Source organism: Mauremys mutica, chromosome 3 (genome assembly GCF_020497125.1).
Source record: "Mauremys mutica isolate MM-2020 ecotype Southern chromosome 3, ASM2049712v1, whole genome shotgun sequence".
Lineage (NCBI taxonomy): Eukaryota > Metazoa > Chordata > Testudines > Geoemydidae > Mauremys > Mauremys mutica.
In genome coordinates, this window is record NC_059074.1 from 7194715 (window position 1) to 7211971 (window position 17257).

At 55.7% G+C, this 17257-nt stretch overlaps 1 protein-coding gene across 4 annotated transcripts in view; it reads right to left on the reverse strand.

Moving 5' to 3' along the window:
* PTK2B (protein tyrosine kinase 2 beta) overlaps positions 1-13856 on the reverse strand; it is a 123711-nt gene extending 109855 nt beyond the window's left edge. For 2 of the 4 annotated variants that reach the window (XM_045009038.1, XM_045009037.1), the window contains exon 1: positions 13703-13856. The gene's annotated coding sequence lies outside the window, so the exon portion shown is untranslated. Of the gene's footprint in view, positions 1-9182; positions 9373-13702 lie in introns of those variants that run through there. The other 2 variants (XM_045009035.1, XM_045009036.1) reach the window with 2 other exon arrangements.
* Positions 13857-17257: the final 3401 nt, after the last annotated feature.

Sequence of the window (17257 nt, forward strand, 5' to 3'; positions counted from 1 at the left end):
CTTGAAAGAACAAAAATAACCAGCGTCAAAGCAATGATCATGAACGCTCAGCTGACATGGACAGAGCACATTATCAGAATGGGCGATGGCAGATGCCAGGAAAAGGTTTTCGATGGTGAACTGAAACTCAGAAAGTGTAGGGGGGCGGTCAGCGAAACCCCCCGAGAGGCACCCTTAGGCAGAACAGCACCTCCCGCAGCACAGATACTGACAACATCAAAGAGGCAGCCACGGACAGATCTGAACGGAGAGCAAGTAGCAATAAAGGCTGTAAACACTCTGAGGAAGCCCGACATGGAAAACTAACTGAAAAAAGGGCCAACCATCACGCCAAGGCTTCCGTGGGAGCCTGCACATTCCTATGTGACAGCTGTTCGCAATCCTGCTGCTCAAGGATCTGACCATACAGCCACAGGAGAACACGTGCAAGGCCATGACGTCATCGCTGGATAGCTTAAAACGTGCCCAGAATGCAATGCAGATTTCCCTCTGACCGAGCTGCCTGGTGCATCACGGAAGTCCAATGACCCTGGATGCACTATTGGTCCAGCCAGGGTGTCCGGTCCATAGGGCAAATGAGGGCCTCAGTCTCCCAAATTATATCTCCCATAAGGCAGTGCACCAGCACGGGGAAAATGCAGTTTAAGATTGAACTGACTTGAAAACAAGCATTTTGTGCCGGTCCAATAAACCCAAAGGAAACACATCCATTCCAGGATTGTCAAACGTCTTCTTTTGATTGAAAACGTTGAAACAAAATGTTTCCCTATTTCCAGATTGAGAGGTTGTGGAACTGCCGTTCCACACAACAGTTCAAAACTTCAACTTTTCCTCCCGATTCGGGATGAAAACAAAAGTTGGAATTTCCCATGGGATGGAAATGCTGAATTTCCCGCTGCTCTCCGAGCGACCCTTTAGGCCTCACCCAGACCCCACTTAAGACCTATTTTGGGGCATACGTGGGCTTTAAACGGTGCATTTGTGCTGACACTCCTCCATTCAGGGGCAAACTTTGCCCTTTGTAAGTCAGATCGTAACACACAGCAGCAGCTAGCCCACAGAAAGGCAAAATACCAAATGCTAGCAATGAGTGATGGCTTTGCTCCCTCGGCTCATGTAGCAGAGGTGCAGGCTTTGGAAGATGACGGAGAAGGATCATCTCTCCAGTGGGGTAAATCTGCCTGGAGTCTGTAACACACGAACTCCCTACAACCCTCCTGTTGCAGGGGTACATGAGCTGCATATAGTGGGATTCCCGCTGCGGAAAGATGAGGGAAACAGTAGCATATAAATGAGAGCATCCAACCCAAGACACGAGGGCAGCGAGTCCCTACTTTTCAGCAGAGCTGGGCCTGTGGCAAGACTGGAGCTGGGAGAAAAGCTAACGTCACCAGAAAACAAAACATTTCAGTTTGGATCAGTAGAAACATTTTGATAAAATCCAAACGTTTTGTTTCACACTTTTACATTCCATGATAATTGATAATAGAACATATAAAACTCTGTGCAAACGGCGTTTGGAAACACGTTGAAACGAAACCGTTTGATTTTTTTTTTGTCCCCAGGAAATGTTGTTGAAATTGACACCTTCCCACAGCATTGTTCAATGGCACCGAATAAATGTGTTCTGTCTCATAGACTTTAAGGTCAGAAGGGACCATTATGATCATCTAGTCTGACCTCCTGCACAACGCAGGCCACAGAATCTCACCCACCCACTCCTGTAACAAACCCCTAACCTGTGTCTGAGCTATTGAAGTCCTCAAATTGTGGTTTGAAGGCCCCTCAAGGTGCAGAGAATCCTCCAGCAAGTGACCCGTGCCCCACGCTGCAGAGGAAGGCGAAAAACCTCCAGGGCCTCTGCCAATCTGCCCTGGAGGAAAATTCCTTCCCGACCCCAAATATGGCAATCAGCTAAACCCTGAGCATGTGGGCAAGACTCACCAGCCAGCACCCAGGAAAGAATTCTCTGTAGTAACTCAGATCCCACCCTATCTAGTGTCCCATCCCAGACCACTGGGCATACTTACCTGCTGATAATGAAAGATGAAAGACGGGGAAACGGATCCGTCGGACAATTCTCGGCCAGCTCGAGTCATGACAATCGGACATGCATTCAAAGGGTCAGAGTCGCTTTTGCAGTCTGACCTGTCGTAGAGACAGGTCTGGAGGGTGGAGTTCGGGCCAGAGATCGGGATGGACTCTTCCTCAGCAGGCCCGTCTCTGGCATGGCCTCTTTAAGGGAACATGCCCAGTTCCCCTGTGAAGGATACAATCCTGCCTGTTGGGCTTGATGGAGATCAGTTGACACTACTAAAAGGAAGGCAAGAAAGCTCCCAGCAGAGGAGGAGGGGTCCTAACAGATCGATTGAAAGGGAGGGAAAGGCCTATGCCAGGTAGCCGAACTCGCTCTGTTTTGCATTGGACAGTGAAGCGACCGACTGAGAAAAAGGCATCCAGCAAGACTTGAGAGGTGGCGTCTGTCCTTACGGGCCAGGGAGGCAGGACAGACTGGCAATGAGAGGGGAAACTGAGGCCCAGCACACTTGCTGAGTGGTGACCGGCCAACAGAGGAGACTTGGTGATGGTGAACCCGGCGCAAGGTACAATCCCGTCTTGCAGCAAGCAGGCACCTCTGCTGCTGAGGCCGCAGCTCTCTGCACGCTGCAGCACGGAGAACAGATCCCTCCAGGCAGAACGTGTACAGGCCCGGTAAGTAGAAAGGCTGCAGGCACCGCTTGCCGGGATGCAGTCAAAGGAGCAGCCGGGCAGAGGTCGCACGAGAGGCCAGGCTTCCAGAGCTAGGAATCTGCCAGCGGCAGGGCCAGCACGCTAAGTGGGCGTTTGCAGATGCTAGCTGGCTCACTGCACGGTTATCTCCCAGCAGCTACGGCTGTACTGTGAAAGCACAACACAAAGCAGATCGGTGCCACGGCAGGAGCAGGGTAAATCAAGGAAGATCAGCGCTCGCTTTCATAATAGCGGGTGAGACTAATGTGAGGTCCCAGCGATCTCTCCGAGAAATAATAATACAGGATGCATCCTTGGAAGTGAATTAACTACCCCGGAGATGGTGTTAAGGATCCTGACCTACTTCACAGAGGGGGAAAACCAAGGCACACACAGGGGAAGCGGCTTCCCCGAGGTCACAGAAGACGTGAGCATCCGTGCCAGAATTAGCACCCATGTGTTCTTAGCTCCCAACTCCACCCTCAGATCTCCAGGCCGCGCTGCTTCCCTGATTACCTGCCTCCGATTCCCGAAAGAACCTCAGCATCTCTTGGGACGGGGCGAGGCACTAAATGAAAGCAAGATGGCCAAGTTCCAGCAGCTCTGTGTGGACACCAGGTGGCTACTAGTTATCTATCTGCAAGCGAAACTTTGATTCGATCAATCAGCACAACATCTAGACCAGGGGTGGCCAACCTGAGCCTGAGAAGGAGCCAGAATTTACCAACGGACATTGCCAAAGAGCCACAATAATACGTCAGCAGCTCCTCTCCTGCCCCCGCACCCCATTCAGCTCCATCCCCCACTCCCGAGGTGCTCCCAACACCTCCCACTCACCGGTAGCCCCACCGATCAGCGCCTCCCCCTCAGCTGTTTCATGGCGTGCAGGAGGCTCGGGTGGGGGGGGGGAGAAGTGAGGGCACTGCAGGGGCGGGGGCAAGAAGGGGTGGAGTGGGTAGGGTGACCAGATGTCCCGATTTTATAGGGACAGTCTCAACTTTGGGGTCTTTTTCTTATATAGGATCCTATTACCTCCCATCCCCAGTCCCGATTTTTCATACTTGCTGTCTGGTCACCCTAGGAGTGAGGGCAGGGCCTGTGGCAGAGCCAGGGGCTGAGCAGTGAGCCCCCCCTGCACCTTGAAAGTTGGCGCCTGTAGCTCCAGCCCTGGAGTCGGTGCCTGTACAAGGAGCTGCATGTTAACTTCTGAAGAGCCGCATGTGGCTCCGGAGCCACTGGTTGGCCACCCCAATCTAGACACTGCATAGACAGAGGCCTCCCAAGGTTTGAAGGTTCACCCAGGCTGCTCCACGTGCTTCAGGCACTTAGACTGTTCCATGGGAAACTCACCCCCACCAGGGGAAGTCAGGAAGCATCAAACCGGGGACCTCCAGCACCAGAACAGGCCTCTATCGTTTCAGCTAAAAGAGCAGCTGCCTCCTCTGACGGCGGGGTGAGCTCTTCCTCTTCATGTCAAACACATTTAGCCAGCGTGTTACAGATACGGGTTTTGGGGTCCCGATCCCGCAGCCTTTCCTTACCGGAGACGCCCCTGCTCACATAGAATAGAATCATAGAATCTCAGGGTTGGAAGGGACCTCAGGAGGTATCTAGTCCAACCCCCTGCTCAAAGCAGGACCAATTCCCAACTAAATCATCCCAGCCAGGGCTTTGTCAAGCCTGACCTTAAAAACCTCTAAGGAAGGAGATTCCACCACCTCCCTAGGGAACCCATTCCAGTGCTTCACCACCCTGCCCTTGAAAAAGTTTTTCCTAATATCCAGCCTAAACCTCCCCCTCTGCAACTTGAGACCATTGCTCCTTGTCAAATGAGGAGTCTCATTCATTTCAAAAGCCCAAGACAGTGTTATAGCAGGCGTCACTACCCCGGTTGCTGAATTCCTGACAAATCAAAAATGTCAGTTCTGACATGCCGCCGTGGTGCTTCATGGGGGATCTAGTTCAGAGCTTCATTCTCCTCTGTGGCCTGGGCTCTCCAGCTGGACTTCATCTCCCAGGATGCACTGGCTTCTTTCACCAAGAGGCGAGATCAGAGTGTATCATGGGGGATTGTAGTCTGACTGGGAAGTCCAGCCTGTAGAGGGGAATTGGGAGCATGAGACTCCAGAACTATAATTCCTATGAGTCACCACGGTCGCATTTCCAAATTGAAATATTTCAGTTTTTGATTTTTCATTGAAAGTTTTTCCATGGTTGCAGGGGTGAAAGTAACTTACAGGCCTCACCGGTACTGCTGAAGTCCTGAGGGGGCGTGGCCTCAACCGGAAGAGGCGTGTCCTCAACCCGAAGAGGCGGGGCCTCTCGAGATTTAAAGGCCCTGGGGCATGGCTGTGGCTGGGAGCCCCCAGGGCTCAGGGGCTCCGGCTGCTGCGGAGCTCCGGGCCCTTTAAATCCACCCTGCAGCTCTGGCTGCTGGAGCCGCGGGCGGGATTTAAAGGGCTCTGGGCTGGCCGCAGCCGCGGGAGCTCTGAGCCCTTTAAATCCAGCCCCGGCCCGGCCGCCGGAGCGATTCAAAGGGCTCTGGGCTGCCTGCAGCCGCGGGAGCTCTGAGCCCTTTAAATCTGGCCTCAGTCCGGCCGCCGGAGCCGCGGGTGGGATTCAAAGGGCCTTTTAAATCCCTGCCGCGGAAGCCGGTGCGGTCCGGCACGGTGTACTTTCACCTCTGCATGGTTGTCAAAATTTTCGGAGGGCAGGGGGGAACACGACATTTTTTCCAGCTAGTTCTTCCATCAGCTCAGGGAATTACTGCTTTATCACAAGCAACATAGGGTCTACTCAATTCCTGCCATAACCGCGCTGTCTGTACGGCTCCAACACTGGGACATTCCACGGGCCCTGCCGGCATTATAATTTTAAATATAAGCAACGCTCGGTACAAAAGGCCTCGCTCCTGGGTCAACCCAGCGTGAGTAACAATGATGCCGAGGGAAAAGCAAAGTGATTCAGAAGACATTGCCGTCCCTGCCCCCGTCACCCCGAGGAGTTTGCACGGTGAATGTTAATAATAGCCCAAACGTGAAGGCAATGGAAAAGCAGAACTCGGAGGAGCGCATGGGCTCCACAGCACAGGGTGCAAGGTAAAAATTACAAACCCGGAGCCGGAGAGCTTTCGGAGCAAGCAGGAGCAACGGCGGGGGAGGCTTTTCCACTCAAGGGGATGCAGAAAAAGCCCGAACGTTTTATTCAGCAAATGCACTGGGGAGAGAAGAGGGGGAAAGACGCTCAGGCCCAGCAAAGTGCTGCTCTCCAGAGCTTGCCAGAGTCCCAGCGGCTCCAGAAAAGCCATTCACATGCCCATCTGCACCATGACCCAGGGAGCGCCTGGGGATCTCAGAGAAGCTGTCTCTTTCCCTTCTCTCCCCCGCACACACGCGGAAATCCAGAGTCTCTCTCTCACACACACACTTATACACCGCGTCTGTCTTTTTCACACACACCCAATGAACGACCCACAGAACGTGGGTCTGTCCCATGGACACCGCTAAAGATGCACAATGTTCCTCTCCCTCTGAAGCTCCTTCAGACACATGCTATAGACCTATCAGCTGCAAGTTTTAACCCCAGATCCCAAGTTTAAAGGTGTTAACGCCCCCTCCCGCCCCCCCCCACCCGATTTTGGGCTAGGGACTTGCTGCAAAGAGGGTACCGAGCTGTGCAGATGGGGGAGGGGGGAACTGATTCAAGCCTGTCATAAGAATCTCTTGCTCACTGAAACACAGAGGCCGATTCACACCTTGTCATGGGACTTGCCCACAGTTCTGAGATGACCATAGCTCTCACAGATGCAGAGATAGATAAGCCTGAACAGCCATGAGTCTCTGCGCAAACAGGGCCTCGACATGCACCCAGCCAAGAACTCTGTGTTGCTTTTAATAACCCAACTCATGGGGCAGTGAAAACAAACTCTTCGCTCCCGGCTCTGCGTACAAAGGGGAAACTGAGGCCCAGGATTGCAGGATAAAGAGGAAGGATGGCCCAGTGGTTAAGGCACTAGCCTGGGACCTGGCACCGATTTCCTGTGCACCCTTGGGTGCATCACTTAGCTGCCCCATGCCTCAGTTTCCCCTTTGTTCAGTGGGGATACTAGCCCTGCCCTGCCTCACAGGGGGGAGGGATAGCTCAGTGGTTTGAGCATTGGCCTGCTAAACCCAGGGTTGTGAGTTCAATCCTTGAGGAGGCCACTTAGGGATCTGGGGCAAAAATTGGTCCTGCTAGTGAAAGCAGAGGGCTGGACTCGATGACCTTTCGAGGTCCCTTCCAGTTCTAGGAGATTGGTATATCTCCAATTATTACCTTAGCCATGTGGGCTAACACACACAGACTCTCTAGCCGGGGCTGTAACAGTCTCGCATCTCCTGCGGTTCAGCACACGCTCTCTGAGGGGTGACACTTGCATGGCTCCTACCGCACGGCATGGGAAAAGCCAGGCCCGCCATCCCCTGGGGCCGCCCGCAAGGAAACTTCCCCCAGCTCCGAGCACCCAAGGATTCTGCGGCATCCTGGGACAGCTCAAGCCAGGCCTTTGTTTCCCGTTCTGTCATGCCTCTGCGGTCTGCGGGCAGCTCCCTGGGACCAGATGCTTCCTGGGTGTAAACGGGCTCCCCTGATGGCAGTGGAGTGAGGCTGGTTTACGCCCGCGGAGGCTGTGGCCCCGGATGACGAAGCCCGAGGCTGCGTGTTCCTGCTATGAATGGCATGCACTGGGCTGGAGCCAGCGGCCTCGGGAGCAAGGGGGAAGGCCAGGCGCGCTTTCGCTGCAGGAAAGAGCAGCAGCTTTTCAGCTCCGTGGACGGGGCTTTCCCAGGGACCACATTTCGGGGGGGGGGGGCGGGGAGCTGGGGAAGAGGCCAGCAAGCGTTTTAAGGAGACTTATCTCCGTTGCCATCCGAGTTCTGTAAATCCCCCTCACCTTAGCTTCTGCGGCCTTTAGGGAACAGAGAGGAAGGGGCGAAGCAGGGAAGGAATAAGAAACAGGGGAGGAAACCGCTGGTGCATGAAAGGCCAGCAGCCTGTGTGATTTCCCCCTCGCTCTCAGAGCACAGGGGAACTCCAGACAAAGCCACATGCTCGCTCAAGAGCCCCTGAGAGCCGGGGAGCCCCGTGCAGAGCGCCGAGGTCTGGGCCCAGCTGAGCCGAGGTGGGTAGAATTGCATTCTGGGACTTGCCAGCTCACAGGCGGATCTGGCTCAGGCTCAGGGAAGTTTCCTGGAAAGTTTCCAGTTTCTATCTCTGCAGCTTCAGGCGGCATTTGACCCTCTGCCCCTACAAAGCGGACAGCAACCCAACTAGGGCAGGATCCACCCCCAGCGCCTGGGGCAGGATCATTCCCCGCTGCCTGTTCTCCAGGGCTTCGGCCAGCACGGCTGGCTGGAGCATCCACCCCTTCCCCGGCAGACCCTCATCCCCATCCCTCTGGCAGGGAGGATCGGTCTGATACCCGGCCTGCGCGCTCCCTTTGCTTCCAGCCCTGCTCGGCCCATCCCCTCCTTGGTGCTCACCGAGACCCCGCTCTGACTAAGCTTTCACCCGTGTCCTCTAAGATCCGTTCCAGAGGAGAGTCCCGCAGGTCTCGCCCCGGGGGCAGCCTCCACAGGCCGCTGGGACCTTGTGGCGCGGTGTGTTTGCCGGCTGGTGGCCAGCCACAGGGACGGACTTGGCCAGCGAGTCACCCAGCCAGTGGCTGGGCTGGGCTCATTTAGCGGGGCGTCTCTCCTTGCCTGTGGCAGACTGGAGCCAGGATATCCATAGGCAGAAACTCAACACCCAATCCAGGGCTAGGCCCCAGCTCGTCTCGGACACATGATGCTCTTGGCATCAGCCCTCACGAGACACGTGCCCCTTCCCTTAGCAAACAGCCCAACCTGCTGTCCCCTCGGAGCATGCCACCATCCCCAGCTCTCCTGGCCCGGGAGCTGTACGGCCGGGCCCGTCTCCACCCCTCTCTGGGGCATTCCGACGAGTGAACACAAGGAGCCACGCTCCTCCAGTACAGTTACGCCGGGGACGGATTTGGCCCAGCCACAGCAAATACTGACACAGCGATCGGCATACCAGCGGCGCGGGGAGGGACGTGCCGTCACACGGGGGATCCAGCCCGGAGCCTGGCACCGTACACCTCGGGGTTCAATCCCAGCTCACAAGCTGCAGTGGCCTCGCACCAGAGAGGGGAGGGGGAAGATTTTGCACGGAGCCGGAACACACGCGTGTGTCCACAGGAGCATGTCCTAGCCTGGCACGTTCACACCAGTGGGGCCAGGCACCCGGCCTCAGTCACAGCGATTCCCCCTGCGACCAGGGGGCCGATCGTCACCCCCACGCAAGCCAGAGTGCTCCCTCGGGTGCTACACAACGGGACACCTTCGGCACCCAGGCCCTGGCCATCACCCCCCACCTGAAGGGTCTTCAAGAGGGTAACCTCAGCTCTCTCCTACCTTTTCACCCACCTCCGAGGCTCCCAGGGTGCGAGAGAAATACACGTGGGTCCGCAGGTCCCCCCTCCTCCAGCCCCGTGACTGCACCCCAAGCTGGGGCACGGGGGTAGGGACGGAGGTATGGAAAATGAGATCTTCCTTCCCCCAAGGCCCAGAGAAAACACCCTGGCAGTTACACACCCTCGGTGCGCTCACTTCCTGGTCTGGGCTGCCCTGCATTCCTCCGAGCACCGCCCTCCCTCTCTCCCTGCCTGCATCTCCTGCCAGCCCCAGCAGGTCCCTGGGGTGCAGAGCCTGCCCTGTTCCTCCCAGGGGGCTGACAGCTCTGCCTGCGGCCCCCTGCCGCCTCCCAAGAGCCTGAGGGACTCACCTATGCGAGGGGGGAGCTGGTGCCGGAGCTCGGGGACCTGCGGTGTGATCCTTTGCTCCTCCTCTGTGCAGGTGTCTGGCTCGCCAGGCAAGAACAGGACCGAGGAACTGGATCTGGGACCCGCGGGGGAGTTTGTGCTAAGGGGAAGGGCATCATTCTTACTACTACTGAAACCACACCCCAGAGGCCCACTTCCTGGACGGGCTCGGGGTGGGTGCCGGTGGCATGAATCCTCAAGCCTACACTTCCGTGACTAGCGTGCCAGGCGAGAGAGAGAGCAGACCGCCCCGTGCCCCTCTCCGGGAAAGGGCTCCACAAACACGGCAACCCACCTCCATCTTACTCAGAACTCGGGTGCGGGGGTCTGACCCCCCAACCGGTCACATGGAGAGCCAGGCCTGGATCCTCAGCTGCACTCAAGGACCACAGAGCATGGTGCCAAGGGTGCTCAACCTGGGGTACGTGTCCCCCTTGAGGTACACAGAGGGGCCACGTCAACTCATCCAGATATTTGCCCAGTTTTACAACAGGCTACATAAAAAGCACTAGCGAAGTCAGGACAAACTAAAATTTCATACAGACAATGAGTTGTTTATATTGCTCTACATACTATACACTGCAACGTAAGTACAATAGCTATATTCCAATCAATTTATTTTATAATGATACGGTAAAAAGGACAAAGTCCGCAATTTGTCAATAAGAGTGGGCTGTGACCCTTCTGTATTTTATGTCCGATTTTGTAAACAAGTCTTTTCTAAGTGAGGTGAAACTTGGGGGTACACAAGACAAATCAGACTCCTGAAAGGGGGACAGTCATCTGGAAAGGTTGAGAACCACTGCTATAGGCCACCGATGTGCTTCCCTGATCTCGGGCCAGCTCTGCACCAGGCCAGTCCCTCTACATAGCTGAGAGCAGCCTCAGGGCTGCTCTCCATTACTCACAGCACCTCCCTGTGAAGAAGGTAATGGGTATATATAGCGATCTCTTCAGCCACCTCTTCTGGGGTATGATTCAGCAGCTACTTCACAACAGCCAGCAATGCTCCACAACAGTTTTGGTCAAGTAAATGCTGAAGGACTTTGCGTCCAGCTGAAATGGGGGCCAGTTGGGGAGATAGACCATTCCTTAGCTGGAAGGTGGCCAGACCCCAGAGCTAAGCCCACAGCCCCTGGGAAATGCACAGGCAGTCTGGAATTACTGGACAGAAAATGACTATTTGTCAAAGTCAAAACTTGTCGTAAAAACCTGTCGCTGGCCACAAGACTTTCCCTGGGAAGGTGTCTCAGGTCCAGGGGGAATTTCTGGGCAAGAAGAAAATAGTCAGGAGGCCAGGGCATTCACATGGCTCAAATGTGAGTCTCCAGTGCCCCCAGGGACTTCCCTCACCACTGGCTATAGAATCAGTCTCTAGCTAGTCCTCGGTATTAAATAAGAGGCAGAGGCAAAAGAGAGACTGATTCTGTAGTAGCCAGTGGTAGGTGCTGCGCAGACATATGACAAGAGACAGCACCTGCCCCAAAGAACTAACAGTCTATATAACTACGGTATTACCATTTTACAGGCAGTGCAGAGTGGGCATGGGGCAGGACGGGAACTGAACTCCTACTTCAGCACAGTCAAGCCAGTTCTTTAACTACAAAACCATCCTGCCCTTCCACCTCCGGGTTAAGCTTTCAACAGCCCAGGGGATGCAATCATGCATGTTGCAACCTGTTAGCCACATTTGTTAACAGTGGGTACAAGCAACAATTCGCACTCAGGAAGTCACCATAGACAGAGGCAATCACCTTTCTTCGGCCTGTGTCGGCACTGGCTTTTTGCTCCCGCGCCGTACACCCCGAGGGTGCAAAGGCTCCAGCATAACCGAGCTCGCTATTACATTGACTTATTGCAGCTACTGTAAATCCTCGAATCACGTTCAGCCTGTGATCCGTTCTTGTCCAATGTGCTGGCACTTCATAAGCTCCATAAGCTCCACTTAATAAATAACGACGCTTCTCATCTGCAGCTCTTCAACTCGCTCTACGAAGGGCGGCAAGCATCAGCAGCCCTAGTTTGCCAATAGGGAAACTGAGGCACGGGCAGGTGAAGCAACTTGCCCAAACCCCACAGCTGGATCTACCTTCAGCCATGGCGCCACCCCCCTCACTGAAATCAGAGTTCCCCTCTCTTGGGAAGGCCACGGGGTGTCCTAGAAGATTTAAGAAGCCAGCTAGCAGCCCTGGGGAAAACTCTGTCCGGTGCCACGGGGAGCCCAGCCGCTGAAGCCCTGCAAGCAGGCTAGGGAGAGGAAGAAGAGGAGGAAGACGGAGTGTGCACACTGGGGATGGAGAGAGACGATATCTTCCTGTCCCTGGGACAGAGGAGGGGGTAGATTAAGGGGCCAAAGACTGACCCACCCGCCTACGGCGCTATTTAAACGAGACACTTTGGCAAGGTGCAGGGGACAGGTGCCTGTGGAGCTGTGTTTCTGCAGCAGAAGGGTCTGAATCCCATTGCTCACGGCTTAGGTGGTGGCCGGGGCGTGTCAGAGAATCCACGGCAGATGCGTCCTGCCGTTAAAGCCGCTAAGACAAAGGGCACAACTGCCCGGAAACGAGCTTGCTGACGACACGATAGTCCCAGTGGGTGGGGGGGTGCAATGAACCAGCACAGGTGCCTTGGCTACACCGTGATCAGGGCTGGTTTAGCAGCCACTAGCCCTGAGACTGGTGGGTCTCACACCTTTCCCCGCCCCTGGACAGGGCCAATTACACTCCCCTCCGCAGGGGATGCGCCATCACGGCGTTGGCACCGTTTGCAGAGCGCCTTGATGGTGCAAACTGTCCAACCCCTTGGTCATCACCCCTAGCGCTTTTCAACCACACATCACAACGGGGAGGGGAGGGGCCTATTTCAGAGAGGGGGAAACTGAGGCACAGAGCAGTTAAGTGACTTGCCTAGTGCCAGAGTGAGTCAGGGGCAGGACCAACGCCCCCAGTTCTCCCCTGGCCATGCTGCCTGTCCCACCACAAGGCAACAGTTCTGCGATACACCCGTATCCTTACAGGGGGCTCACGTACAGCTCCCTGCGCTGCCGTTGGGCTGGCAGGACCTCGCTGCAAGCGTAATAATAGCAGAGCGGCCATTATGGTACCACAGGCGCCGTACACATTGCCAGGTCAGCCATGGGGGAGTGGGACCTTCCTACCGAGGGGAGGAATCAGGGAGCTCCAGGCACAGACTGGGGATCGTGGCAGTGCCCAGCGCATTCCAGCCTGCAGGGCAGAGCACTGTGGAATTGAGGGGGAGGGAGACTCGGAGCCATATTTGCCTCTCCATCTCAGCCCAAACCTGCTCTGGCCCCCAGCCCGTAGAGCATCCCACACACACACACTCTGCTGCGGGAGGAGATCAGCAGCCAGGGCCTCCGGTCGAGGCTCCAGCAAGAAGGGAGTGGCTGGGGAACCTGGCAAACCATCCGTGGGGGACACCCTCGCCTGGCCAAACTCCCTGGGCCGCGCGGGGCGGTTTGAGGCGGAAGACAGACCATCAGACAGGATGATTGAGTTGGGGTTGGTCCTGCTTTGAGCAGGGGGTTGGACTGGATACCTCCTGAGGTCCCTTCCAACCCTGATAGTCTAGGATTCTATGATGCCAGCTTACAGCCTGCCCGCAGCCACGCTCCCCCGAGGCAGACCATCCCCACCTCGTGCCCCCTTCCACAGACCCATCCAAGCCCGGGAAGCTGGCCTCAGTCCCGCCAGTGCCAACTTCCCCCCACGCCCAGAACTGCCCGATGCCCGCCCGCAGGACGGTAGCTCACCCCGGCGCCATCCGCGCTGGACGGCTAAGACGGGGGAACCAGCCACTTGCTTCACCAGAAACCTGGGCACCTCCCCACAGAGGGCAGCAGCGTTTGATCCGCCTCGGGGGGGGGCTTGGGACTTAGACGGGACAGGGGCTGGTAGCCCCTTCGAGCAGCCCTCCAGCCCTGGTGTCTCCAAACCACTCACCAGCCACCCAATCCTGCCCCTCGCTGGGAGAAGCTACCGGCCAGGCCAGGGGAAGGATGCCACAGCCCCTCACCCCCCACCCCAGAGCAATGGCTTCAAGCCCCAGCGGGCAGGATAGACCCCGGTCCCATTTACACCCACCCCAACTTACTCCGAAGCAGAGCGCCCCGTGCGGCCGAGCCAGCGCCGGTGCGGCCGGGCCAGGAGCAGCTGTTGGCCCCGCTCCGAAAGGGGTCTCGGCCGCGGAACACACGTGTCCGACCCGGGGTGTCCGTGCAGCGGCAGAGCCGGAGCGTGTCTGGAGCCGGCTCCGCAGGTGCGGGGAGGTTCAGGCACGTTGGTGCTGCCCCCGTGTGGCTCTGTGCGCGCGCTGCGTGGTGCGGGGCGGCCCGGGGCCAAGGCAGCAGGTGGGGGGCGCTGCGCCACCTAGTGGCTGGCCCGCGGCGGGGACGCCAAGCGGTGCAGCAGCTGCCTGAGTGCCAGGCTCTGGTTCAATCCGGTGTGGCCGCTCCGGTGATTAGACAGCAAGTGTGAAAAATCGGGGCGGGGGAATAGGCACCTGTATAAGGCAAAGCCCCAAATAGCGGGGCTGTCCCTATAAAACCAGGACATCGGGTCACCCTACAGCCCGTGCAGCAGGTGGCTGCAGGAGCAAAGAGGATTGTGTCCACGCTGACCCCATCAGATCATCAAACGCACCCCGTCCGCTGAGGCCCCGTGACACCAGGCGTTGTGCAGTGCCCAGGGCCAGCTCCGTCCGGCCCATCCACAAACCTGGGGCGGCCTGCTGGGCTGGAGGGTTTGAGAGCCCAGGGCGCTGGGTGTCACAAATGAAGCGAGCGGCTCTGGCCTCAGGGGATGGCGGTAAAACAATGGACGAGGAAGGCGAAGATAACATGGCAGAGGCGGGGGCCTGATGCGTCCCCAGCCGCACCTGGTGCCCTTGTGAACCCCAGCACGAAGAGGGCACAAACTGCTGCCCAGTCGCACCCACTTTTGAAGTGTGCTTTGCCCAATCACGTCCACACTGTCCACTGATGCAAGTCAAAGGCACTAAGGTGCCCCTGGCCTCCGGGGGGCGCTAATGTGTGTCTGGGTTTGTCTGTTCCCCCCAGAAGCACCAAGCGCTGTGCTTATCTTATCAAAGAAAAAACTATAGAGAACACTAGTAAAAAAAAAAAATGGCCTGAGAGCCAGGACACCTGGGTTCTGTTCCTGGCTTGGCCTCTGACCAGCTGAGTGACCTCGAGCAAGCCACTTTCCCTCTCGGTGCCTCTATTTCCCATCCCGTCTTGTCTATTTACGTGGTAAGCTCTTCGGGCTGGGAGGGTCTCTCGCTAGGGGTGTGGGGTCCTGCTCTCCAAGTGCTACTGTCACACTGCTGCTCAGGGTTGCCAGTCCTAGAGCAACTCTCAGGATCTTTAGTGAGTCTCCTAAAGACCCAGCTGCTGGAGTCATGAGATCATCTGAGAGCTCAGCTGTCTTTTCAGTATGCTTCTTGCTCTCACTGCTGCAGGGAAAAGCTTGAGAGGCAAATCCTGAGGGCTCAACGGTGGGAGGCAGAGAAAAAAGCCCCAACGTTAGTTATTTAACATAAAATGCGCCTTTTTTAGGCCAGTCTCACGATTTGTGAATGTTCTGGCTTGGCAATACTGAATTACTGATAATGAGCTCCGCTCCGCATTCTGCATAACTCAATGTACCAAACCCAGTCCTGCAAACCCGAACGGCTTGGCCCAGTGTTTGCGTAACTGGCTTGGGGAAAGCCCTGCGCGCTTAGGCAAAATGTCTCCTTACCTTTTCCTGTATCGCAGCTTCCCTCTCCGCTGTGGCCCAGATCAGAGGGTCGTCTTTTCAGGATTTAGCTGTGTGTATATACATTACACAGAGTAAATGGAGCTTGGGATAATGGGGGAGGGGAGGCATCGGGGCCCAGGGGAGATGAGTGGGGAGCCCAGAGAGGCAACAGGGGCCTGGGCGATCGGGGCGGGGGAGTCTGGGGAGACAGCAGAGGCCAGGGGCACCAAAAGGCAAGTTTGCCCAGAGCATCTTTTTCCCTAAGACTGGCCCTGTCCATTTTCACTGCTGGCTCTGCTCCTATGCCATCTAGCGGCTTCTCCTGCGATCACAGGCGAGCGACTCCATGGGCCGGTGCATTCTGACGAGGGCAGGCAAAGCCAGTCACCCCTGGCTTATCAGAGACCAGCTGCCCCGTGTGGAAAGAGGAACAAACCAACTTTGCATAGAACCAAAAAAATCTCTCTGCCTTCATTATTATTCTTTATAGTCTCAATATTCTCAGGGCGTGTCTACCTCTCTTGTGACCCCACTGCTGTTTGCAACTGTTGATTCCTGGCCGACACACACTGCGTCACTCCAAATCATATTGTCTGTCTCTTTCTACATCGGCACAATTCCTCTGATCATCAGCTTTCTGCATTATAGCTCAGTGGTTTGAGCATTGGCCTGCTCAACCCAAGGTTATAAATTCAATCCTTGAGGGGGCCACTTAGGGATCTGTAGCAAAAATCTGTCTGAGGCCCCTGTTGCCTCTCTGGGCTCCCCACTCATCTCCCCTGGGCCCTAATACCTCCCATTATCCCAAACTCCCTTGCCCCCCAGGCCTGCCCTGCTCTGTGCCTCCCCAACCCTGGCACCCTGCAAGTGGGTTGGACTAGATGACCTCCTGAGGTCCCTTCCCACCCTGATATTCTATGATTACAGGCATCATTGTTCTCAAGTTTTCTATTAAACAAAGTGTCGGAAGGTGACAAACCACATTTCACTGGTGCTGCTCTGTAATTTAACATGGTGGAGTACAGCTCGGTCTCACACTGTAGCCTTTTCCTGTAGCCGCTTTCTTATTCTAACTCCGTTTCCCACCAGCCCATGGGTCTGGGGACAATGGCAACTTGAGGTGACGTGGAAACCCAAACTTCACAGCAAGCTGCTTAAACACATGCCCGCTACACTGCAGCCCATCGTCAGCCATTACTTTGTCAGGCACACAACATCTAGCAAAAACAGATCTGACGTGCACAATCACCTGTTTGGCTGTAGTAACTGCTAATAAGGCTCTCTAGGGGAAGTGAGAATAATTGTTTAGAACAAGTACATCATTTTCCCCCCAGTCTATGCCTGTTTTGCTCCGGGGACAATTTTTTTTCCTGAGCCATCAGCAGCGTGGTCACTTTCACTTGCCTTTGACAACTTCCTCAATGTCGCTATTCATTTGTGCTCAGTATAAAACATCTCTGGCCCTTCTCTTAGATTTTTCAGTCCCTCAATGTCCTTCCTGTATCCTTTGTAACATATTCCTTTGTAGCGTTTTAAGGAATCGTCACCCTGATGTCTTTAAACAAAATCCCACCTAGGACTGAGAGCTCCCCGCTGAATTGGTGATAGGGGCTGAGAAGATGCTGCTCCGGCCACCCTGTGCTAATAAGGATTAGCTGCTTTCTGCAGGTTCTCATCCTGAGCTGGTGCTCTGGCAATCAGAGGCCACATTTCATCAGAGACTGGATAGTTGGCTTTGTTTTGTTTGCTTTCAAATCAAATTGACACGTCCAGTGTCTAGCTCTGGATTTTGCACCACTGCACTTTTGTCAAAGGCCTAGAGAGCACATTTGCAACTGCCAGGTCTCTCCCTGCCCTTTGCCCCCAGCATGGAATCAAACAAGTTACTTGTTCGCTCTGTGCCTCAGTT